The sequence below is a fragment of the Vulpes vulpes genome, unplaced genomic scaffold, assembly GCF_048418805.1.
Source record: "Vulpes vulpes isolate BD-2025 unplaced genomic scaffold, VulVul3 Bu000000631, whole genome shotgun sequence".
NCBI classification, from domain to species: Eukaryota; Metazoa; Chordata; class Mammalia; order Carnivora; family Canidae; genus Vulpes; species Vulpes vulpes.
The window spans coordinates 47,359-74,573 of NW_027325738.1; the positions used below are offsets into that span (position 1 = coordinate 47,359).

At 39.8% G+C, this 27,215-nt stretch overlaps 1 long non-coding RNA gene across 1 annotated transcript; it reads left to right on the forward strand.

Moving 5' to 3' along the window:
• Positions 1 to 41: 41 nt before the first annotated feature.
• On the forward strand, positions 42 to 22,818 carry LOC140596723 (uncharacterized). The gene is made up of 7 exons (XR_011998625.1): positions 42 to 187; positions 2,250 to 2,413; positions 13,758 to 13,868; positions 15,665 to 15,703; positions 17,455 to 17,497; positions 19,893 to 19,981; positions 22,459 to 22,818. It is a non-coding gene; the product is annotated as an uncharacterized lncRNA (long non-coding RNA).
• Positions 22,819 to 27,215: the final 4,397 nt, after the last annotated feature.

Here is a 27,215-nt window from a genome sequence, read left to right on the forward strand (position 1 = left end):
TACTTGGATACTTCCTAATAGCGTGCTTTCCTTTCCTTCCAGAAGCGACTGGCATGTCAGAGCCACACCGTCTTCCTCGGGACTCCCTTTGTGAACAGCTTCGATTTAAAAGACTTTTGTGAATATATTGTTTCAACCAGATCCTCCAGAGACCATACTTGTCTTCTGATCCGCTGGAGGTCTTAAGGTTCGTGCTACTTTTTAAAATTTCTCTTAGTGACGATATTATTAATTTTGAGAGGTATTTTTAAAGTGGATAATAGTCTTATTCTGGAATAGATTTTGCATAGATTATAAGCCTTTTATTTCATTGGTAGATAGATATGCTACTTCTCATACTTACTACTGTATACCCTGTAGGATGTTACAAGGATATTAAAAATGAAATATCCCCCACATTGGCTTAAGGCACACTTTATTTTTGTGTTCATAAATTCTAACTGAATATTCAGTAAATTTATATTGAGTGTCTAGAATATATATCAGATTTTGTTAAGTATTATCAATTAGACGCCTGTGGATAAATTATATTTTGAAACATTAAAAAAATCAAAACTGCATTTGTCAATATCAACTAGTATTATTACTATGACAGCTTTTAAATGAGAAAGCCTCAGTGGCCAGAATGTTTTCATTTCTTTCCACCAAGGGGTACTCACCCTATGATTTATAATGATAGAACAGGGTTGTTGTTGTTGCTGTTTAATATGTGTATATTAACAGCTTGAAAAATTGCTAACAATATTGTTTCTTACTCAATAAAAAAGCATGCTAGCCCAGCAAGCATCTTATTCTGGAAGTACATGTTTTGCCATTGAGATAGTACCAAGCTAAACACTTTTATTTTGGAAGTACAAAGGTCTTCCCGACAAAGACCTATCCAAAGGCTGAATTCAATCCATGCATCTTTCATCGATGGAAAATAAACGGGGAGAGGGTAAAGCTCAGTACATTGAGTGGACGAAAACTAAATGAAGAGCAAGGGAGAAGGAACATCGTACTTTCCCTAGAATGACATGGCTTTTTCCACAGGCGTTTATTTCATTTGGTTGGACTTTTATTCTGTCCACAGTGACAAATGTTTTCTCCCCTAATGGCCCTTTTCTGTGGGTTTTCTTTTTATTTCTTTTATTTCTACTGAGAAATCAAAGTGGATTTCACTGCAGTGCTGGGCTAGATTCCAGTTTTCCCACTGCACCCTTCATTGTCGGGCCTCATGATTCACTCACTTTGAAGGGTGAGGCGCACAGGATGTACTGGGGGAGAGGGTGGTTGGGAAGTTGTGCCTCCACCTTCATCTCTCCAGTCTGTCAATTTGGTAGCAAATCGTAGCGTGTAGTAACCTAATAAGTGTATCCATAGAAACAGAAGCACTAGAAAGGACTTCAGAAGTTACCTAAATGTTCTTCCCTCTTCTATAAGCCAGATCCCACTTGAACTGTCCGAAATCAATGAGAACCTGTTTGTCTTCAAACCCTTCCAACCTGGGTATCCACTTTCCTTTTGGAACCTGATATAGATTCTCCTTTCTTAGAAACCTTGTTGCCAAGAAAGCCGAAGTAATTCCTGACCTCCCAGCATGACAATGCATCCTTCTCTCATGAAGATAGAGAATTTTCTGGTCAGAGCTGCCCCCCACTCCTCAATCCTGTATCATCATCATAGACTCACTTCTCAGGTCACCTTTTTTGTCTTCCAGGGAAGTGAACCCATTTTGTTGAACTTTTTTCTATGAAATTGTATAATCCAAATATTTACTTACCCTCACAAGTTCTTTTCTGAGTCTCTAAAGATCTCTACAGTCCACTTAAGTTTAGGAGTCCAGACCGATTGAAGGAACATTAAAAATCATCAGTGTTTCTCAGTGGGGGCCCATTATTGACATTTCGAGGGGTGCAGTTATTTTTGATGCAAGATTGCCCTGTGGGTTTTAGAATGGGCAATAGCCCTGGTTTCCAAGAACCAAAGACAAGTAGCTCCCTCAGCCCCCAGTCATTGTGGTAGATAACCAGAGTCAGACCTCCTACATCTGCCTGCAGATGTCTCTCATGAAAAAATTTACATGACTTTCACATTTATTGCTTAACTGCTAAACCTTTTGGCTTCAAATGCTTTAATAAATTAAGCTGTATGTCCACTTACTTGCAAAATATATCTTCACTGTCTTTATTTACAATGCAGTGCCCCCCATGGCACCTTATACATTTGTCAACCTCACATTTTAAATATTTTTGATATTTATTTTTCAGGTTCCTGTGTACTCTACTATCTACTCTACTAGTAGAGTATCTACTCTACTAGTAGAGTTCCTGTGTACTCTACTATCTCTCATGGAACTCAGAAACAAGATGGCCAGTTACTGGATTGATGCATTAATTCTGGAATAAAGGGCTATTAGTAAAGCTGGAAAGCAGTAAGTAGAGTTCATTCAACTTTCAAAAATATCTGTTGAGTACTTCCTATGTCCAAGAACAGAGATAAGAAATATCCTGATGGGATGTGCAAAAGATCTAAGAGATAGAATTTATAGGGCTGTGGTGGATGAAGGAACACTGCTGGTGGAATCTGAGTCATATGGGCACCATCCTAAGACCAGCCATTCAGGGGCGGAGGTGGCCTGGCCTCAGGGATTCAGTAAATTGGGTGAGGTTAGGGTGAATGAAACCACCTCAGGGACTCCTGCAAAGCCAGCTTACCATTCTCTTTCTCCTGTCACTCTATGAGGCATGGAGATGAGCTATCAAAGGAAAAATCTCTAGAAGGCAGAGCCAAGTTTCCTCCCACCTCAGTCATCATCCAGAAGAAAAGGAGCCGGAGTTCCAGGAGGAAATCTTATATTAGAACTTGTTTATCAACAGCACCACCTGGCACAATTTTACCCACTGGTTTCTCTTGAAAGTAGGAAAGGGAGCTAAGTAAATAGTAACTTGTCATTTCAGACACCTGGATGGGAGGGAGGACCGGGGAAATCAGCCAGCTAGAGGCCCGGAGGTCATTGAGAATCCAAGAACTGGAGTCTGGCTAGCATCTGAGTTGTAGAAGCTGTATTCACTAGCTCATGGTTCCACCGGAACCCCTTCAAGGGCAAGTGGGCAGGAAGCAGGAGCACAGAAGCCAAGATGAGAGCATACTCTGACTGACAAACATCACGGTCTTCCTGCCTACTGCCCGGGATCACCACAAGTGACCTTAGTGGCTTAAAAAACCACCTCTGGGTTTTGACAGGTGCCGGGAAATAGCGGTCTGATGACCAATGGTGGGAACACAAAGTCCAGTCCTGCTTAAGAATTGGATTTCGGAAAAGGGATGGCTAGTTTTATAGGCAGTGACCAACACTGGCTAACATTTCCTTCTGGAAATGTGCAAATCAAGAGTTAAGGAAAGCCAGCCAGATCAGCAAAATATCATATTCCTCCTATTACACCATGTATTTTGACTTTCTCACTCAAGTTTTACTAGGACAATGGGACACACAATAAAATGAATTTCAGTGGAGAAAATAAACTTCATTAGTTACCAAACATGTTGCTTTTGGAAAATCTGTGTTTATATAATCTTTTTTTCTAAAAATTTAATGATCTTAGGTCAGTTTGTTTGCTCAAACCTGGACATATGAAATGGTATTTTAATTCTTTAGTGCAAGATAAACTTAGGGAAAACTTCCTAAAACTTTAAACTCATTCACATAAAAATATTGTAAAATTAATTTATGCCTTATCATTTGTTTTGGAGGCTCTGGAGATTGGAACTCACATCTGATGCCCATATTCGACTTAGCCTGGCCTTTGGAATCCACTCTTGCAGGCTTTCTCTTTGTGCATTCTTCTTACCAGGGGTTAAACACTCCTCTGAGAGTCAAAATTAAGTCCAAAGCAAATCACACCATAAAGCCTTTTACTAGGGGCTGAGAACAGAATCCTTAATCGAAAATTGCAACAGGGGGGATAGTTACTAGTTAAGTGAGCATTGAGTTGGATCTTTTTGTTAGAGTCAGAAAAAAAAAATGAGGGCCTAGCACTGTTTGATGACCAAGTTTCATTGTGTTGTCAGTAGTAAGCAAATAGTCTTAAGCATTTTTAAGCGGAAGCTCAATTAAAAAGACAAACCTTGGAACAGGCTTTGTGGAAGGCCAAGAGATTTAGTCTCTGCCAGTCCAGGAAGGAAGGGATTCCAAAGATAAAGGGCATCCATCGAAAACATTTTGTTTCCAACTCCTGGGAGCTCCACATCAGGAAATGAACGGGGGTATGCTGCTTCATAGAGAGAGACAAGGAGAGACAGACAGACAGAGAGACAGAGAGAGACTGTCTCTAAGACAGCCCTTAACACAAACCCCTGGAATTCAAGTATTTTGGTTTCCAACACCTCCAGAGAACATTTATGTCCACCAAATGCTAACTACGTTGAAGAGCTGAGAAACTAATAATTCTGTTGCACTTCGTTTTATCGCCTTCTCCCTCTACTCCTTACTTAAAATTAAACTTCGTTTCATTCTCTGGTCCAGACTCGGTCATAGATGAGTGTTCCTGGTGTGTAGGCAAGACAATTTAATCGCCAGGGTAATGCAAATTCTTAGGTTAAGAACCAACCAACGAGGAAGTTGTCTGTCCCTTGGCACACCAGTCCTAGTTGGGCAGGTCTGATGATGTATGGGGTCCAAAGAGTGCCTGGTGGTGAGCATGACCAAAGCCTGACTGTTGGGTGAGGACCTTGATCCCGGTGTCGGAGAGGGAGGCAGACTTCCTTGTGTGTCTGGACTCGCCTTGGGAGCAGCTGCGCAGTGCACTCAGGAGGTGAATGTTGGAATACTTGAATGAAACTGTTTATGATCCACATAACCAACCAGCAGTGGTAGCAGTGGAAAGCCAGAAACAGGGAATCATGTCCGAGATGAAGTACACACAGCAGGAATAGAGCTAGAAGTTTCTCCAATACAGCCTACCTCATAGGGGTGCTCTGGCGTCCACTGCCAGGCCTGATTCCCCTCATGTACCTATTAACAGTGCAGCTATAACAAGTTGCTTAGCCTCTTTCCTCTTGATTCTTATTAACTGTAAAATGGAAAGAAGTACTAGAACCTTCCTTGTAGGGTCCCTGAGGGATGATCTGAGATAATGTGTGCAATTGGGTACAACTCACTCCCAGGGGGAAGGCCCTCTGCAGACAGCCAGAGCTTCACCACGCAACTTCACATGATACACCCTCCAGGCCACATCATCACACCTGCTCGGAATGGGATGGTGCCACTTTCTAGTTGTGTGACCTCAGACAAGTCGTTTGACCTTCCTGGGCCCAGGTTGGTTCTCAGGTAAAAGCTTATTATTGGATCGTGGTGAGGATTAAATGAGTTAATGTGTGTGAAGTGCTTGGAACGGTGCCCGGCACGCAGTGAGGAGCATGTGCGTGCCTTGACCCGATTGAGAGCTTGGGAAGTCAGGGAATAAGGGTGAGAGACAGTGCCTGTGTGCCTGGTGCCGGGGCAGCGGTGGGGAGAATGCTAAAACGTCTCTTTGAAGAGCATCTTTCACGATGCATAATAATCCCCTTCTCAGTGTGGGAGAAGAATAAAATATAGGCCCAGGGCAATATTAATTAATATTACTTATAGCCAACGTCTTCATCATGATTAAACAATTAATTTCTCTAACACCATTGCAAAGAATCGGGGATCCGCTCTGCGGAATTACTGGACCTTTGAATATGATGGTGGCATTTCTGTAATGTTTCATCTGCTTTGATCCTTAAAACGTTTCCCTTTTTATTTGGTTTTAATGGAGCTCCTGCTGCTGATCAGGAAGCATTTTATGTGAGGTTTGCCTTAGACAAAATTGAGTCACCGAAGCGTGCCTTTTGAAATACAAAGTTATTATTAAAAAAAAAAAATTACGAAGAAATGATTGGCCTGTACCAAAGGTAGAAGGGCAGTAAGGGCTTTTCCTTTCTTTGACTTTATCGCCATAGTGAGTCAGGGAAACAGAAGCCAGAAGGAACCAGAAGGAGCCAGAAGGAGCCAGAAGGAGCCAGAAGGAGCCAGAGGGAACGTTATAGGATTCCTCCCTTATCTGTAGGTAGCGTAAGCCTTCCATTCCAGGTTTCTACTATCGGGTTTGGACCTTTCATTTTATAACGTTCTAGAAGCATCCCCAGCTTCAGTGTTCCCACTGCAGGTGTGGTCAAGCAGGTCTGTCTCTGGGCTTCTTTCCAGGCAGCCCTTGCCAAGCCCCGGCATGGGCTGCAGGAGGCCTCGGAAGCCTCGCCTGGGCTCTGCAGAGCTGTGTGCTGTGACCCACGAGCCATGCCTTTCACAGGTGGAGGCCATGGTGTCAGGGGTGTGATTTGCACATTTTATTCGGGCATCCTCATTGCAATCCCTCTGTTTGACTAAGGGGCAGGATTGCCGAGTTTCCAGCTGTGAGGTTTTGGGGTATATTCCTCAAACTTCCTAAGTCTCAATCCTCATCTTTAAAACGGAGGAGATAATAGTAGCAGCAATAATAATTAATGCATGCCAAGTCTGTTTCTAGGAGCTTTGCATATATTAATTTCACTTAATCCTCACGGCAACCTGTGAGGTAAGGCTCTCCTTACCCTTTTCTGCAAATGCAGCTGAGGCTCTGAATAATGGTCCCAGCCACGAAGAGGGATCTTCTCCTCTTTCAGGGATGTGGCCTCTTCCATACGTACACAAAAAGCATGCAGTACCTGTCACCCTCTTGCTTTTACTTCTGCATTATCAGAGCTCCTAGAAAGCACAGGAGTATGCCAAGGGAACAAACAGGAAATGGGTTAGTGGATTCTGCTACGGTCTTCAGCCATCCTATTCTGTTTGATTCTCATGCCACTTGGAAAGAGGATATTAACACTCAGATGAAGTCCACAGACAAATCTCTTCAAGCCATATTTCCTGTCTCCATAACCCCAGACTGTTTGCGGAGTCAGGCTATAGAACCTGGCAACTGTGTGACACAGGCAAGGACCCTGGTTTTTACTGGGGACCTTTATATTTTATCGGAACATAGCACAGCCAGCATGAGGACTCTTTCACCACCCTAGACATTTGGTTTCTCAAGCTCAGTGGTTCTCAGAGAGCAGGCCCTGGATGTCAGCCCCAGCAGCACTTGGGAGCTTGTTAAATAAGCAAATTCGCCCACCCTACCCCAGGCCTCCTGAATCAGAGGAAACCCTGAGGAGGGGGCCTAAGAACCTATGTGGTAAGAAGTCCTCCAGCTGATGTACACTCAAGTTTGACGAGGAAAAGTTGAAGGAAGTAGAGGTAACCAACTAAAGAAATAGGTGATGTCTGCCGTGAAAGGCTTGAAAGGTGTGAATGTAGAAGATAGTTTGTTCAGCGCCGCTTTAAGGGGTTTTCGATCAACTGAAGAAAGAATGTTTTAGGGGATCCCAGGGTAGCTCAGCAGTTAAGTGCCTGCCTTCGGCCCAGGGCGTGATTCTGGAGTCCCGGGATCAAGTCCCACGTCCGGCTCCCTGCATGGAGCCTGCTTCTCCCTCTGCCTGTGTCTCTCATATGTTCTCCCTCTCTCTCTGTGTCTCTCATGAATAAATAAAATCTTTAAAAAAATGTTTTATGGAAGAGCCATTCTAAGTTGAATGTTTACAGGGACATTTCAAGTCACTAGAGAGAATCAAGCAGAGGGGCCTGAGGCCCATCCAGGGCCACAGAGAAGGGCAGAGAAATTCTTATATTAGGCAGATAAAGTTGTAGGGTTTAGGAGCCCCCTAAATACAAATTTTCCCTTCTGAGTTTGGAATCAACTTTTACTGAGAAATAAGAAAGAGGGGTCAGGTAAAGGGAGATCAAGTTTCATTATTAGTAAATTTAATTCTCTACTGGCATAGAAAATGGGTGTATTCCAGATTTCTTTTTTGAAATTTAATAAATCACCCCTAATGAGTGACTTAGAATAATACTAACCACTAATTTGCTCATGATGTGGGAACTGGCTGGACTCCACCCAGTGACTTTCAGGAGGGTACCTCATGTGGTCGGAGTCAGGTGGTGGCAGGGAGCAGGAGCATTCATTCGCAGGTCTAGCACCTAGGCTGGAACAGCATCTCTCCCCTGTTCCCATACACTCTCACCACATGGTCACCTCCGGGTACCTGGACTTCTTTCATGGTGGCTGAAGCGTCCCAACGTGAGTGTCCTAAGAGAAACCAACAAGAGCCACATGGCTTTTTTAATTCGAAATTACACTGCTCCCCTTCTACAACTTTCTACTTATTAAGGCAATCACGAAATCCCAGCTAGTTCAACAGATGGGGATATACACTCCACCTCTTGATGGGAAGAATGTTGAAGAACTTGCAGACATGCTTTAAAACTATCCTATTAAAAAAAATAATAAAATAAAAAAATAAATAAAACCACCCCATTGTGCCATCACCTAGTTTCTCTACATCTTCTCCCCTGAACTGAAAGAACTCAGCTCCCAGCCACAAGAGCAGGGGCAAAGTCTGGCACAAGAAGCTTGCTAAATGCCTCTCTGTGGGCAGGCCCAGCTACACGAGACACAGGATGCTCAGTTCCATTTTCAAATTCACCAATCAGGTAAATTGCTCCTGTTGGGAGAGGGGGTTCAGACAGGCCAGGAATGTTACACTGCAAGAAGTCCCCACGTGGAAACATGAGGCCAGGGAATGGGGGTTACCTCCCTCTAGGCAGTTGGACTGGAGAGAACTCCTTTCATTTTTAAAATTTTGAGAAGTTGTGAAGTTTGATACCTAAATATCATTTGTGTACTCGGTTGCAGAGTAACTTACAACTTTGGCATCTTTGCTTGTTTTCCTTTCCCTCAAACTGCCTTTAAAAACATTTTAAAGCTCTGTTGAGATTTAATCCGCATATCAGACATTTCACCCATTTAAAGAACATAGTAGAATGGTTTTTAGTATATGCACTGATAGGAGCAACCCGCAGCACAGTTAATTTTAGAGCGTTCTGTCACCTTTAAAGAAATCCTATACACTTCAGCAATGACCTCCCTGTCCTTCCATCCCCTCTAGCCCTAAGCAACTGCTAATCTACTTTCTGTCCTTTTAGACTTGGTCGTTTCATCCAGATGAAATCACGTAATATGTGGTCTGTTGTGTCAAGCTTCTTTCACCTGGCATAAAGTTTTTGGGGTTCATCTTTATTGTAGCATGTGTCAGTGCTCCATTCCTTCTTATGAATATGTGAATAATATTCCATTGTGTAGATGGCAAAACACATTTTGTTTATTTATTTATTCGTTGGACGTTTGGGGTGTTTTCGCCTTTTGACTACAAATATTTGTGTACAAATTTATAGGGACATAGGTTTTCATTTCTCTTATGTGTATGCCTACAAGTGGAATTGCTGGGTCTTGGGCAGCCTGGGTGGCTCAGCGGTTTAGCGCCGCCTTCGGCCTAGGGTGTGATCCTGGAGACCCAGGATCGAGTCCCACGTCAGGCTCCCTGCATGGAGCCTGCTTCTCCCTCTGCCTGTGTTTCTGTTTCTCTCTGTCTCTGTGTCTCTCATGAATAAATAAATAAAATCTTTAAAAAAAAAAAAAAGGAATTGCTGGATATTGTGTTAAATCTATGTTTAACCATTTGGGGAAGTTTACAACTGTTTCCCAAAGTGGCTGCACCATTTTACATTCCCACTAGCAGTGTATGAGGGTTCTGGTTTCTCCACATTTTCATCAACACTCGTTCTTATCTGACTTTAATTCTAGCAATCCTAATGGTGTGAAGTCGTATCTCATTGCAGGCTTGATTTGCATTTCCCTGATGACTAATGATGCCAAGCATCTGCATATGCTTTTGGCTATTTGTATATCCATCTTATTTGGAGAAATATTTATTCAGTTCATTTTCCTTTTTTTTTTTCATTTTCCCATTTTTAATTTGGGTTATCTGTCTTGTTCCTATTGAGTTGTGTGAGCTCTTTATATATAGATACATGTCCCTCATCAGGTATTTGATTTCCAAATTTTTTTTTCCCATTCTGTGGGTTGTCTTTTCATTTTCTTGATAATATTCTTTGAAGCACAAAATTTTAAAATTTTGATGAGGTCTAATTTATCTGTGTTTTTTCTTTTATTGCTTGTGTTTTCAGTGTCATATCTAAGAACCCATTGCCAAATCTGAGGTCATGAAGACTTACCCTAATATTTTCTTCTAAAAGTTTTAGTCTATTATTTGAGGCTTTGTTGCATTTTAATTTTATGCCTCATGTGAGGTAAGGATCCAACTTCATTTTTTTTGCATGTAGATATTCAGCTTTTCCTTTAAAAAAATTATTCTTTTCCCATTAGATGGTTTTGGGACCATTGTCCAAAATGAGTTGACTGTGACAATGGTTCATTTTTGGACTTGTAGTTCCCTTCCATGGTCTATATGTACATCTTTGTGCTAGTACTACTACTACAATTTGTATTGATTACCACGACTTAGCGGTAGGTTTTGAAATTGGGAAATTTGAGTCTTCTGTCTTTGTTCTTTTTCAAAATTGTTTGGCTATTCTTGATCCCTTGCAATTCCATGTGAATTTTAGAATCAGCTTATTGATTTCCAAAAAGAAGTCAGCTAGAGTTCTGATGGGGATTATGTTAGATCTGTAGATCAGTTTGTGGAGCATTGACATCTTAACAATGTTAAATTTTCCAATTCATGAATATTGGATGCTTTTCCATTTATTTAGATCTTTTTTTTCTTTCAATAATACTTTGTAGTTTTCAGAGTGTTAATTTTGCAATAGTTTTGTCAAATTTATTCTTAATTATTTTATTTTTTTGGATGCTGTTGTTAGTTATATTGTTTTCTTAATCTCATTTCTGGATTGTTAGTTAAAAGCATATAAAAATATAATTTAATTTTGTATATTCATCTTGCATTCTGCAAGCTTATTGAATTCATTTATTAGTTCTGATCGTTTTATTGAATTATTTAAGATTTCCTTTACACAGGATCATGCCATCATTTATTTTTCTTACTTAATTGCCCAGGCTAGAACCTCCAGGACACACTGAATAGAGGTGGTGAGGGTGGACACCCTTGTCTTTTCCTAATCATAGAGGAAAAATGTCCAGTCCTAACCTTAGGGGAAAGCATCTTTCATCATTAAGTATCATGTTAGCTGTGGATTTTTTGTAGATGCCCTTTGCCAGGTTGAGGAAGCTCCTTGCTATTCCTAGATGTGTGTGTGTGTGTGTGTGTGTGTGTGTGTGTGTGTGTTATATAATGAACAAGTGTTGGATTTTGTCAAATTTTGTGTTTATTAAAAGAATCATGTGGATTTTGTTTTTTATTCTATCAATAATGAGGTAGATAGGCAGGAAGTAGAAGGAATGAATTCCTTCTTTCTCTGCCTTTTTCTCTACTCCAAAGGGTTGAATGATGCCCACCCACATTGGGGAGAGCCATCTCTTTACTGAGTCCATCAATTTAAATGCTAATCTCATCCTGAAACATCCTCACATACACACACAGAAATAATGTTTATCTGGGCACCCTGTGGCACAGTCAATTTGACACATTAAAAAAACCATAACAGAAGAGTTCTCTCCTTTTTTATTTTGTGAAGGTTTATAAAGAATTGGTACTCGATATTCTTTAATGTTTGGAGAATTCAGCAGTGAAGCCATCTGGGCCTGGGATTTCCTTTGTGGGTAGTTTTTGATTATTAATTGAATCTCTTTACTTGTTATCAGTCTATTCAGATTGTCTATTTCTTCTTAGGTCAGCTTCAGGACTTTGTGTCTTTCTAGGAATTTGTCCATATCATCTGAGTTATCTAATTACTGGTATACAATTGCTCATAGTATTCCTTTATAATCCTTTTTATTTTATAAGGTTGGTAGTAACATTCCCTCTTTCATTTATGATTCTAGTTATTTGAGTCTTCTTTCTTCTCTCTTGGTAAATCTAAGCTAAAAGCTTGCCAATTTTGTTGATCTTTTCAATCAGCTTTTGGTTTCAATTGATTGTCTCTATTTTTCTCTTCTCTATTTTATTGATTTTTATCATTTCCTTCCCCAAAGGGGATATTGATTATTACTATCTCTCCAAAGGGACATTAGTAATTCACATTTATAGTGAAAACACAAGAAAATAATTTTTATCATAATATTATCTATTCTCTACTCCTGTTTCTCTTCCTTTATTGTCCATTTTGTTATGACATTACAATCACCCAAGCTGCAAACTGGAGCTTTTATTCATTCTTTTTTGTTCTTATGCCTCACACTAACTGTGGTTATTGAATCCTGTAAGGCCTACTTCAGAAATATCTCTCAATCATTTGCTCCTCTCTGCTTCCACTCTTTTCCATTAAAATTCCCCACAGTTTTCTGGCTAACCTGATAGTGTATAACTCAGGCCCACCTCTGACATTTGCAGGACCTCAAACAAGAATTAAAATGGGTTTTTCAACCCATTCCCCAAACCCCTCCTTTTCTACCCCAAGGCTCTATCCTACTATGAAGGGCCTCACGGACATACCTGTAAACAGCCCAGCTTCCATGTTTAAGCTCTTTCTCACATTCCTAACAACTACCTTTAAGGCCTAGAGAATGGATCTATGGAAGCCTGCACAACTTCCAAATCCTAAAAGCAGGCTTGGGATACTTTGAGCAGAGAATTTCAGTTCCTGAACACCCAGACTGTGATATAGAAGTAGGAGTGAGTACAGGCTCTGGGTGGACACATCCCATTGGATGTGAACTGTGAACTCCTTGCCTTGAAAAGATTGGTGCGTCTAAAAGAGGGCTTGAGCTGTGCTCATAAAGTGTAGTGTTCCAGTGGAGGGCCTTTGTGTCTCAGTGTGAGGGCAGTTTGACACAGCTCCCATGAATAAAATTCTCAAGTCCCATCCTGTAACCCACTGAAGTTTGTCTAAACTCAACTTAGTACACGAGGCCTAGCACAACCTGATTTCAGCCTATTTTCATATCTCTTTTCATTTGTCCATGAACTTGTCACCTCTTGTTATAGTTTTACCTAAACCACCGGGCAGAATTAATTGCTTTCTCATGCTTTGATGATCCTCCACCTTACTCTTGAACGTACTTCCATTAAAGCATGTATAACATTGCATTGTTATTACTTGCTTGCATGACTGCCTTTCCTATCAGCTAGTAAGCTCCTTAAAGTATGTTTTGGTCTTTCATCCACTTAGTAGCCAATCTTTATTCAGGGAATAGCGCCTCCATCTTTTTTTTTTTTTTTTTTTTTAAGATTTATTTATTCATGATACACTTAGAGTAAGAGAGAGAGAGAGGCAGAGACTCAGGCAGAGGGAGAAGCAGGCTCCATGCCGGGAGCCCTACGTGGGACTCGATCCCGGGACTCCAGGACTGCGCCCTAGGCCAAAGGCAGGCGCCAAACCACTGAGCCATTCAGGGATCCCCAGTGCCTCCATCTTTTTGAGAAAGTATTCCTCTCTCTCCCCTGGCATATCCTTCTACTCTAATACGAGATACAAATGGTAGGTGACGTCCAAAGTCATCAAACTGTACACATTAAATACATGCAGTTCTTTGTATATCAATTATACCTTAGTAAAGCTGATGTTTAAAAAAAAAAAATGAAGCTGGCCCTGCCCCTGTGGCCACAGTGACTGGCAGCATGTGACCCATGCTGGACCAGTGAAGTTCTTTCCCAGGATTTTAAAGTCTACAACTGTGTGGAGGAGACTTCTCTTGGCCAGTGAATTCGGGAAGGTGGAACCTTGAGTTCTTGGAGTTCTGATTGTTTTTGTATCAACTTCATAGGAAGAGTTGCCAAAACGGAAAATGAGCTGAGATAATAGATGGGAAGAGAACATCTTGAAAGTGCTCAAGGCTCTGATTCCTGTTGTTTCAGCCATTTCTGAGTTTGAATATGTGAGTCAATGAATTATCTTTTTTGTCTTTGCAACCCAAAGAGTCCCATAAGGCTTTCCTCCAGGGTGGAATCCACGGTTTGCTCACTGATGTATCATAAAGTCTGGCATAGATCTTGGCTCAGAGTAGGCACTCAAGACCTTTATTTATTGTTTTAAGGTGAAATATAAAGTAGCTGAACTGATCAATCTAAAGTGAAAAGAAAGCATCCAGTGTTACTTCTTGGGAGAATAAGAACTTGATGGTTTGTATGACTAAGTGTGGGGAAAACAGTGAAAAAGTAAAACAATTGCAGAAAAAGAATAAATCTGCTGCCAACTTGGCAAACTGAACTATAGGAAGCCAAAAATATTTATTTCCCTTTGCTCTTCCCCAATAATTTTTTTTTTAAAGATTCTATTCATTTATACATGAGAAACGAGAGAAAGGCAGAGACACAGGCAGAGGGAGAAGCAGGCTCCATGCAGGGAGCCCGATGTGGGACTTGATCCCAGGACCCTGAGATCATGACCTGAGCTGAAGTCCAATGCTCAACCCCTGTGCCACCCAGGTGCCCCTTCCCCAATAGTTTTTAAACTAAAACTTTTTTTTAATAAAATATAACACTTCCTTTTATAAAATAATGTCATTGTGCTTTTGCTTATTAGAGATGGAAACTAGGGAGTGTAACTTTCCTCTCCTGAGCCTTGTTGTATCTCACCATCGCAGTCAGGCTTTAGAAAGTGAGGGAAAGGGGGAATGTAAGAATGGGGACCTGGGAGGGCCTTTACCACAAGTGGAATTACTCATCCCCAGATAAGAATAGGATCTTCATTGTACCTCCCCTCAGGCATTCAGTAAGAGGAAGGCTGGCTATAATAGTAGCAGAAAAATGCAACCGTATCTTCACCAAACAGGTCTGGCTGGTTTAGGACCATGTGTTTTGCCAACTCAAATGGTTGTACCAACAATAAGGTCATGAAGAGTCCAAACCAAGTGCCATTTATTCCTGGAGCTGGATGGAAGCTCAGAGTTCATCTGTTTTCAACCACCATCTGCTGTCTGGTCACCTCCATACTGCCTTTGAATTAATTGCTGGTTCCTTCTTGATCCCACTCATGAAAAGAGACCCAGGTCTCCAGACAGCCCATTCTGTATATGGACTGTTAGAAAATTCTCTGGTACAGTGGGCTGAAAGCAATTTTATGACTCTTCCTGCCATGGATTCAGGTGCTCTTGCTTAAGTTTTTGGAAAAGAAATCTAGTCCTTTTATAATCCTTTAGATACTTGAGGCAGTTACCACATATATGTCTATGCAAAATATTCCAAAATCATTCAGCAGTCCCTCATGGGACATTACGGCTTTAATCCTCATTAAGGCAGACACTGAGTCATGTAGCAATTAGATGCAAAGGGCATGAAGTCAGATAAAGCCAAGTCATAATCCTTGCTCCGTGATACACCTCAAGTCTGCTGTGTGACTTGTGTATGTTACTTAACCTTTATTGACTTCAGGTCTATCATTTGTAAAAGAAAGATATGATCTCTCTGAACTTCAGTTATTTCATCTATAAAATGAAGCCAGTAATAGCTACAAGCTATGCAATGAATTGTCTTGAAGATTATGTGAGGTAATCCATATAAAATGACTAACACAATGCCTGGAACACACAAAGTACCTTATTGTTGTTGTTGCTATTTTTTTTTTTTTACATCACTGTATTTTAATACTATAGATATTAGTCAACTCAGGCTGCAAACAACAAACATAACACAAACTGAGAGGCTTAAACAACAGAAATCTTTTTTTTCACAGTTCTAGAGACCAGAAGTCCAGGATCAAGATGCCAGCAAGGTAGGTTTAATTTGGGGGCTGCTTCCCTTAGCTTGTAGGTAGACACCATCTATCTTGCTGTATGTTCAATGATCACTTATTTGTGCACATATGGAAAAATAGAGAAAGAGAAGAAAAGAGAGTGAGTTATCAAGTTTCTCTTCTTAGAAGGACACTAATCCTATCAGATTAGGACCATATGCTTATGACTTCACTTAACCTTAATTATCTCCTAAAGGCCTCATTTCCACATACAGTCACATTGTGGGATTAGAATTTCAATAAATAGATTTGAAGAGGACACAATTCAGTCCCTAGAATATACTATTGTGTAATACTTCCAAAATTTAAAAGAAAAGTGTACATCCCAGCAAAGGGGTCAGGCATCTATAAAGGCTCTCAGGCAAAACACTGACTATAATTCAATATGGCTGAGGTAGAGAATAGAGGGGAAAGATAAAATTTGTATAGCAGGTGTACGACTATAATGGGACCAGTAGTTCACATTAAAGAGTTTGCATTTTTCTCCTAAGAGCAACAGGAGTCATGGAAGGGTCGTAAGTGGAAACATGACCTAATAGAACTTGAGCTTTGTTAGGATCATTCTGTCTGCTGTGCAGAAAATAGATAGAAGGGGATTTAATCCTGTTTGAAATCTAAATCCACATATGAAAGATTTGTCCTCAGCGTGGTAGGCAGAGAAAAGAAGTATTAAGAATCTGGGCACAAATCCTAAGGATGGAATTTGAACTCAAACCTTAATGGCTATTATTCAGCCTTTCTAATAACTAGTAGCACCCCACCCCCTGCCTTTCACCCCCCTCCCACAGCTTTTCTCCAATCTCCAATTTTCTCTGATAGTTGTGGAAGAGTGAATTTTGGGTGCTGTTACTAATTAGCATAGTGTAAGATAAGCAGCAATTTGGTTGGAACATTTTAATAATAGTTATTTTCTCTTTTGCCTGTATTTAAAAGTTCTAATCTAATGAATAAATTATCTTCAGAGATCTAAGTTATTTCTAGTTGTGTTGTTCCATCTGATATGTTAATTTCGTCAACAGATTTATTTTAATAATGGAAGAAGAAACTAAAAAACAAAAAGAGAAAAGCCTTCCACCTTGAAGTCTAAACCAACTTGTATGTTAATACCCCAAGGAAGTATGGCAAAGTAAAGAGGTCTTGGCAGAGAAGGGTTTGCATGATGAACTTCACAGACCATTTTTCATATCCAAAGATGGGGCATTCCTGACTCAGAGTTACCTGAACTTCTTTTGAACAATTGTTTAAAACTACTTGGATGAGGTTATGTTATCTTTGAATGAACAGCCAGGGGGTGTAACAGAAGTAGAGGTGGCCCAGAAACTCCAAGACTGAGTCCGAGTTTTGGCTTTGCACTAACTTCCCATATGATGCAGAACAAGCCAATGGTTTTTCTGGATCTCAATTATTCTTAGAAACAAGAGAGGAGGAATAAATCATTTCTAAAGACTTTACAAGCATGTGCCTATTATGTCAGGTTCTTCTGAAGGAATGTGGGAGTGAACAAAACAGATAAGATCCTGATCCCATTTGAGCATTCATTTTTATGACAGCATAATTTGTAAAGCAGACATATTAATTAATAAACAATAGGAGATCCCATTCAGATGGGATAAGTATTTAAGAAAATGAAATAGGGTAATGATATATAGGGAGATGTATGTTGTTGGGATCAACTATTTCTACGGGACGGGTATGAAGAAAACTTCTCTGATGAGGTTGCTTCTTTTCAGAGTCCTGAATGATGAGAAAGAGTTATTCCCCCCAAGGTCTCAGGTAAGAGCATTTTAAGCAATAAGAGTAGCTAGAGCAAGGTCCCAAATAGTGGACTATTCTAGGATAAGTGTGATCAGTGTGGCTGGAGCATAGTGAATGGCAAGGAAAGTGAAATGCAATGAAGTCTGAATAGTGGCCAGTGGCCAGGTTCTGTAAGGTATGGCTGGCTGTAGGAGGGGTTTAGGTTTTATTCTAGTAGTCATGAGCAATTTGACCCATTGAACAGTTTTAGTCAAGTGAGTATGTGATGCATTTTTGCCTTGTTTTGTTTTGAGAGATGACTCAAGGTGCTGAGTGGAGGTGGGCTGTATTAATGGGTAAGAATGAAGCAAAGGCACTAGATATGCTGCAGCAATCCAGCTGAGAGATGATGGTAGTGGTGGAGGTCATGGGACAAAGAGAGTTGGGACATGTCACAGAGTTTAAGCCAAGAGTACTTGCTAAGGAGTGGATGTTTATGATTTTTTTTATCTATTTGTCTAGAAGATTCCATTCTTCCATGCTCCCATCTGAGTTCCCCTCTCTCCCATCCTACATGTAGGAGGCGGTTGATTAGGGTGAGAAAAGTGGTTCACGGGTATGAGATCAACTTGAGTGGCTGCAGAGAAATCACAGACTGACCTTGCCTCTGCTACCATGATGCTTCATCTCACTGAAGCAAAGGATTGTCCGATGGGAGAAATATCTCTAATGGTTAAATAAGTAGAGAGTACCTCGTGGCATTGAGACAAACCTGAACCTTCTGACAAAGCAGACTCCTTTCTGCTTTCTTTCTCTCTCAAATTTGTTCCCAAGAACTTGCTACATTCAGACTGGCTGTAGTAGAGACAGCTGTTTCAAACAGAATTAAATCCAATTTCCATGGCATTTTGCACACATGCAGATCTTGGCATTCAAATGATTCACGAGTGCAATTAATAAATGGCAGCATTATTTTGGAATACTTAGTGCATTATGTTTTTAGGAAATGTAGCCTACCTAACTTTTGACTACTTTTACTCAGTCAGTCTTCATTTTTATATAGTCATGTCACTGTAGTGTTGGGCTACATATCTCTACAACATAACTATATTCCTTATCAAGCTGAATAGTAAGATATAATTCTCTCCTCACCATGACTCAAATAATGGGATGTGTCCATTTTTGAAGAACTAACATATGAGGCCCAAGATCTTTAAAATGCCATGTTCTTTTTAAACCTACTAAGAATGAAAATAATAATAAATAAATAAATAAATAAATAAATAAATAAACCTACTAAGAATGTTATTAGTATCATTGGATCTGGCTTTATCAACAATTTTCCTACACAAGTGGACTCTACCCAGGATGTCTGGGAAACCTAGAGATTGAATCCAGTCATTCAGCAGATATTTGAGCCTCTTCCTCCATACAACGTACTGTGCTGGACACTGGGGGAACCACAAAGCATAAAAACATAATGATATCTCTGTCCTCCATTCAACTAACTGTCCGCTTGGGAAGGTTGTGCAGAAAAGATTAAATAATAGTGCAAGAACTAAAAAATATGCAAAATAGAAGACATCCCACAACCATAGGATAAGATCTGGTGACAAATAATGGTTTATAACTGTGCTTCTCAAGCTTTTACTGCATACAAATCTCTTAGGCGTCTTGTTGAAGTGCGCATTCTTTTTTCTTTTTTTCTTTTTTTTTTTTTTAAAGATTTCATTTATTTATTTATGAGACAGAGAGAGAGAGAGAGAGAAAGAGAGAGAGAGAGAGGCAGAGACACAGGCAGAGAGAGAAGCAGGCTCCATGCAGGGAGCCCGACGTGGGACTTGTTCGCAGGTCTCCAGGATTAGGCCCTGGGCTGAAGGCGGATGCTCAACCGCTGAGCCACGCAGGAGTCCCATCTTTTTTTTTTTTTTTAATGCATATTCTGATTCAGTAATCTGGGCGGGGGGTTGGGAATGAGTTCTTTGCTGATGCCAACACTGATGGCTTATGACCAAATTTTGGGCAGCCAGAGATTAGGTCTGAGATCCCAAAACTGTATGATGAGGCACCCCAGGGTACCACAGTAAATTTACAGGGGCACTATGGGATATTTTTTTATAAAAAAACAAAACAAAACAGTAATGCTCATCATCTGCCATGTGAGCTACTATTAGTTCATAGTTTTGACATTAGGTCATGCTACATTGCTTTAATCTTACATCTTTGCAAAGCTGGATTCTTGGCAGTTATTGTGATAAATATGCAAGTACTGTACAAAAAACTATGTGGAATAGGCAAGGAGGGTGGTGGTGTCTAATCTGATTTCTAAATTTGAGAAGTTGTGCAGTGCCCTATAGGCACATACATCCATTAGTAAGTAATTATAATTATATTAGAATAAAATTGTAAATAGCTGTTTTCTTTTAATTCACAGGCACTATTTCATCCAAACAGCTGCTAAGTTGCCAGAATGTGATTTATTGAGTTGTTTGGACATAACGACTAAATGATGAAGACTATTAGGTATGTCTTTTGGTCAATGGACACCATGAAGAAAAAAGGGAGACACTTAAGAGCCTATGAACAGAGGAAGTTGGAGATTTCTGGGTTAGATAGTAGGTACTATGAATTCAGAGAGGTTTGGAGTGGCCAGGAAAGAACACATGGGGGTTGTATGACCTGAGTCAGATCTGTGAGAAAAACAATATGAAAAACAATACTCCAATACTCCTCAGATTTTAAGAAATGCATGAACACATGCTTAGATTTACATATTGATTCTTTACCTACACTTCCCTCATTCTTTGGTGTCTCTTTGAATGCATAGAGATTTCTGCTCAAGGCTCCCTTTGTGTAGGGCAGTACCACTAGCCGACAACCCCAAATCAGATTTACTTCCAATATCTCATGACATGTGTTCTAATCTAGAGAGTTGTTTAGGGTACTGGGCTATGTGTTTAGTACCAGTGTAGTCCTTCCTTGGTGAATAATGCCAATACTACATGGCATTCTTCTCAATGTCTGCAAACCACAATATACTTCTGTGATTCAAATTTTTCAAAGAACCAGAATTTTCATTTTCATTGTCTTGGCATCATTGGTTGTTGTTAAGTAGACTTATTTTTATTGTCCTCTTTAATTGGTTTTATGTTAAGAACAAGCTGGGATTTTTTTCCCTCCACAGAATAAATCTATTTCTAAAAAGTATTTGAACATGAACAAATTTTAGTTGTTACTAAAATTTGTGGTTGATTTCATTTTACTCCTGGACCCAAATGTTGAGTTCAGAGCAATAGGCAGTGTGGAGCTGATACAAAACAGGGGTGAGGTAGAGCAGTAAGTGTTATTTAGTATGGACTGAACGGAGGGACAACCAGAGAAGCTGGTGGCAAAGCTCTACTGTGAGGTGACAGTGGCAGCAGAAAGGAAAGAGATGGCTTTGAAGGACTTTAGTGTCTGGTTGTATATGAAGTAAGGAAGAAGGAAGAAGCAGAGATCATGCCAAGTGTCCCAGAGGTCTGGGCGACTGGGAGACTGATAGAGAAATATTGGAAAGTCGAAATTGAAGAATATATTTTGGAGGGAAGAGGTGAGTTTGGCTTCTGATGCTAGGCTTCAGGTGATGGTGGAAATATGCCATTTCAGTAAGGCTGGAGATAGGAACACAGGGAGCAGAGATTCAGTCAGGGAAGAGGTGGGAACAGAAACATCCTCTGAGGAAGGATGGACAAGGCCAGTCAAGGTTGAATCCTAGGAAGCATCTAAGCTGATAGGACAGCAGGATAAAATAGAGCCAATAAATTAAGCAAAGAAGGAAGAGTCCAAATGCTTGAAAGAGAGATGTATAAGGCTATGGAAAGAAGAATGAAGAGTTTCATCCACCAAGTGCCTCACAGATGTGAAATGCGATCTTAGGTGTTTCCCAAATGTTGTAACACATGGAATGTCCACCATAAGTTCTGAGATGGATATTACCATCTTCACTTTACAGGCGAGGGAATTGATGGGCAGAGACACAATGCAATTTGGCCAAGGTCATTCAGTTCATAAGTAGAAGGATTTGAATCCAAGTTCTTGGTATGAATCCAAAGTGCTTGCTCCTCCCCTAAACCTTTCAAAAATGGAAATGAAGATGTGACTTGTTGGAGCAAAGGATTGTAATCTTTTGGTCCTTACAGGGTTCCCTGGATAAGCTTCAGGAAGTTTATTAATCTTTAAAGTTATGTGGAAATTTTTGTTGTAAAAAATTACCAAAAAAATTTATTTTGTTTTGATGAAGTAGTCTATAACTTCCACCAGATTGCCAAAGAGATTTTGAATTATCTTCCAAATTTAAGAACAGCTGTCTAGACAGCTGTTTTACAGAGTAGTGAATTGTAGCGAGTTGTGGACTAAACAGGTAGTGAGGAAGACAAAAATAGTATGTGACATATTCAAGAAATGTGGCTTTGAAAGGAAAAAAATTCCATAGTAGTTTAAAGAGGCAGAAGAGGCAAGCAAAACATTTTTAAAAAAATTATTGGGGGGGCTACAAGCTTGTTTGGCAACAGAGGAAAAGGATCCAGTGAAGAGATAGTATTGAGTTGAGGTGGGAGGGGGCAGGTGCTAACAAGGAGGAAGTTCACCAGAGACACGGGGGAGGCTGGCATTTTGTCCTAGGGATGTTGGCGGGCTTCACGCCTCCACTAATCATTGCTGTCATTCCATTAGCTGGTTCGATGATATTCTAGGAACATTTTCTTTCTGAAACACAATCTGGAAAAAAGAGGTGTGGGAGAAAGAAAGAGAAGGAGGAAGGGAAATATATAAGAAGGAAGGAAGGAAGGAAGGAAGGAAGGAAGGAAGGAAGGAAGGAAGGAAGGAAGGAAGGGAGGGAAGAAGGAAGGAAGAAGAAAAGAAAGGAAACCTAGAATGTTTCTGTAACAGAGAAGTGAGGAGAAGGAAGGGAGGGAAAATTGGGGTTGGAAATGAAATATTCCTAAGCCTGTCTTTATTCCTAGGAGTCAAGGCCAATTCTGTGACAATGTCAACCTCACGCATCAAGAGGAGATGGAGGCTCCCAAAGACAAAAGCCATACTAAGCCTTCAGTGATGCTCTAAATGAAAAGCCCACTCTGTCTTCCAAGGACAGTAATTTTTGAACCTAGAAGGAGGGGGAAGGGATCCAGCTAGGCTGTTTTTATTACAAAATTCTTCATCTCTTTTTATCTCCTGGGTTTCAGATGCATTTAATTATCCTCCCTAAATGCCATATTCTGCTCTTAATGAAAATCCTTTTTTAAAAACTTCTTGATGCAAATGCAAATTAAATTTGATGTTTTGTTTCCATGAAGGAAAATATAGAGTACCATGGACTGGGAGCATTGTGTTTTGGAGCTTGTTTTTAAACAAAAATAGGATTTTATTATCATTATCAGTAGCTGCTCATGGGATCTAAAAAATTAAATTTGGCTCATATTTGTAACATCTGGGGATTATTAAAGAATTCACTAAGGAATCCATAGCCACAGAAGATTCTGATTTAAAAAATTATGCACACACACAATTTTCATTAGCTCTATCATATGCTAGGCGTTGTGGTGTCTTTAAGGCAAAGGCACTCAGAATCACATAAGCAAACAAAGAAGAGCAAATTCATAATTACAATAACATTTATTGAGCACTTACTATACGCCAAGCACTGTTTTAAATGCTTTGTAAGTATCAACCATTTAATCCATACGATAAACCTATTATTACAAGTGCTATTCCTGCCCTCATTGTACAAATGAAGAATCTGGGAGATAGAAGAGTGAAAAACTTGGCCAAGGTTACACAACTAGTGAGTGATGGCTCCAGGCAGCCCACACTGTCAGCCATACATGCAGTTAGTTTTGGAAACAGATGCCCAGGACAGAAGGGGCTGAGGGAAGGGACTAGTGGGGGATGGAAGATGCTTCCTGGTGTAGGTGACCTTTGAGTTGGGTTCTTCCAAATGATGGAGGTGGTGGATTGTAGGCAGAGAAGTCTGAAAAAGCAGGGTGAGTTCTGGAACGTGGGCAGTTTGGTGTCAGAGTATGTTGCAAGACAGGTAAGGACTGGGTGGGAAGTGAAGTTGGAGAGATGCTCAGAAGGCAGATCATGAAAGAACTTCAATGCAGCCCCCAAGCAGCGTAGACTCTGTCCGGAGGCTTGTGAAACATATAAATAAAAGAGAGACACAGCCCTGTCTGTAGGCAAACACCAAAGCTGGGTATATGAATGTCTCATTCTCTGAACTGCCCGGATTCTTAGTATTCTGTTTCTTTTCTTTTTTTTAAAAAAATCACATCAAAAGAAGAAAAAGAAAAACACCCAAGGAATCACAAAGGTTTATTAAAAATAATACAAGTTTGGGAAATTTTTACTTACCGTGGACTCAGGTCCTTGATTAGTAAATAACACACCTCCTTTGTATCCCTTAAATTGATGAGATTCGTAAGATTGATTAATTAATGATCAATAAGAGTAATCAAGATAAATCAGAACAAATAAAAAGAAAGCTAGTAAACATTTTTTATAACAAACCTATTGTACTCCATGTTTCAGGAAAGAGCATGTTCCTTGAGTGTTTACATAATAATTTACCCTTTCATTTTAGAGTCTGTCCTCAAATAATTCAAAGCTTTATTCTGGGGACAAATTTCAGTCCTGTACATATTGTGTGATCTATGTATTTCCTGTCCATGTGCTTCCAGGCTTTCTACCTTTCTAGGAACTTGGTTTCTTTGAATATATACATTAAATAGTAGGTAGCCCCATGTCACCAAACCACACCTTCTCCATGATTACCAGAGTTTCTCAGAGGTCTTGCACCACCAGCGTTCACCTCCTGTTTTGAATTCCAGCTCCCACTGGATTCCTTTCTTTTTCATAATCATACCTGCTGAGTTAGATTTTTTCCCTCCTTGACAAAAGAGCTAGTTTCTTCATAAGAAGAATTTTGCCTTCCTTCTGGGCCAAGGTAAACTGCAAACAGCTTTTAAAGTAACAATGTTTTCTTCCCTATTACAATAATAGCTTACAATATTACATGTATTATAATTCTATAGTGCGTTACAGCTTTCAAAACATTTCACAATAGAGCAGGTATGATTGTTCTCATTTTAGAGGAGAACGGAGGAGGGAACTAACATTTCAAGGCTGTCTTTTGGGAGCTAGGGATTTTGTGCTTCCTGTTTTATGCGTTTTAGCTCATTAGCATATATAATCTAATTAAGCACATTTTCCCAATTATTCTTTGCAACAATTTTTACGAGGTAGGCATTTGTATTAGTATCTACTGCCATATACAAATTACACTAAGATTTAGCAGCTTAAAACAACAATACTCAGGATCTTACAATTCCTGTGGGTCCGTACCCTGGGTATGGCTTAGCTGGGTACCTCTGGGTCAAGGTCTCTCAGGAGGCTCCAGTTCTAAGGCTGGTCTGGCCTGTGGTCTCATCTGAAGGAAGGAGTGGATCCGATTCCAAGCTCATTCACATGACCCTTGGGAGGCTTCAGTACCTAGCCTAGCTGAGATAAGCCTCAGTGTATTGCCATGATGGCCTCCCCACAAAGCATTTTGCAACAGCTAATTCCCCTTATAGTGATTAAGCAAGAAAGTAGAAAATGCCCTCAATTTGGAAGCCATAGTTTCTTTGTCACCTAAGCTAAGAAGTGACATCTCATCTTTCACCTCAGTCTGTTAGAAGTAAACATGGTTCTAGCCCATACTCAAGGGGAATGGATCACACGAGGGCATGAATACCAGGAAATGGATGATCAGGGACCCTTAAGAGGTTGCTTCCCACAGCATTATGATCCCCGCTTTGCTATGGGAGAAAAAAATGTTAAAGAGATTAAGCAACTGGATCAAGGTTTTACAACCACCACATGGGAAAAACCAGCAGTAAACTCTGATTTTAAGGTTCTAAATAGCAAATACACCTCTACTGGCTCCAAAAATCTCTTTAGGAAAAAAAAAAAAAAAGGACAAAGAGCTAAATCATGAGGAAATAAACTTACATCAGCAATTTGTTGAATAGAAAACAGAACAAAACAGAGAGCCCTTCCAATGATTTCCTGGGGCCAGTACACATTTAGCCACATTCTTTATGCCCTCGATTCCCAAATGCTGATCTATATCTAGGAAACAGTTTTGGCCAAGCTGCAGCAAAGTGAGAAAAATAAGAATCATGCAGAAGCTTTTCATAAAGGTAAATATTCAAATAAAAGGGCTTTTCTTTTTTCATTTTCTTTTTTTACTGTGGTAAGAACACTTAACATGAGAGCTACCTTCTTAAAAATTTTAAGTGTGCCATACGATATTGTTAACTATAGGTACAATGTTGTATAGCAAAGATCTAGAACTTAATCATCTTGCATAACTGATAGTTTAGATTCATTGAACAGTGAATTCCCATTCTCTGTCTCCCCAGACTCTAACAACTACCATTCTACTTTCTGTTTATATGGGTATGGCTATTCTAAATATATCATATGAGTGGAGTCATGTAGTACATGATCCTCTGTGACTGGCTTATTTTCACTTACCGTAATGTCCTCAAATTTCATCCATATTATCGTGTGTGGCAAGATGTAGGAAATCCTAAAGCAAAAAAGACTTTCCAAAAAAAAAAAAAAAAAAGTAAGAGGGCTTTCTTTACTCTTATTTTGGGTTGTGAAAATGATCATTCTTTTATAATGTACTGGCAGCAATAGAATGGCAGTTTTCCCATAAAGCTATTGTTCTCATTTGACAAAATGAATAATATACAATACTCAGAGATTCTTAGATTTTATCTGAACTTTTACTGGTTTTTGAAATTCAAGAATTTCAAGGCTTCTGCTTCACACTGTAGCTAAATAACCCTGTAAGTGGCCTGGATATTCAGACTGATGATCATGAGTTTGAGATAAGTTCTTCAAATGTTAAAGAATGTGTCAAGTGTGTTTAGAGCATTTAATAAGGCAAGAAAGTGGGATTTTGTTTATACAGAGTAAATAACATTGATTTTCCCAAACTTTTTTTTCCCCCAAACTTTTTAAAAATAAACTTTTATTACTGTAGATTTCAGAATGTGAAGATGATACCGAGGGTCCTCTATACCCCTTACCCAGCTCCTTTGTTGTTAGCATCCTACACTACTATGACTCCTTTGTCACAACTGAGGAACCAACGTTGGTACAATACTGTTAACTAAGCTCTACTGTTTGTTCAGATTTCACTGGTTTTTCCCTGATGTCACCATTTGTGAAAGATATAAGGAACCTGAGTTCTAGAAGTTCTAGATCTTTAGGATGTATCTCCATAAATTCCAGACTTCTGCGACAGCGATCTTTCTAAAGCACAAAATTTCTTGTGTCTCCACTTTCATACCCCTAAAATCTTTCAGTGGCTCCCAAAGATCACAAAATTAGTCATTATTCAATAAGTACGTACCATGATCCAGGGACTGTGGTATTCACTGGTGAATCAAAAAGATATGATGTGTGTGTTGGATCTCAAGGGGCTTTCAAATCTTTCCATCTTCCTTTTGACTTCTGGATGTATTATCTTCCTCTGAGAGTGGTTCATTCCATTTCTCATGTAAATCAAGTTAGCTGCCTCCTTTAGATTCTGTCAGCTGTGCCCATTACTTTGACCAGCACAAAATAGCTCCCAACACAAATATACATATCTTTGGGAGTAGGACAAAAAGGGGGAGAAAGGAAGCGAGAAGCTCTTAATATTGATGCTTGAACATTTTTTGAT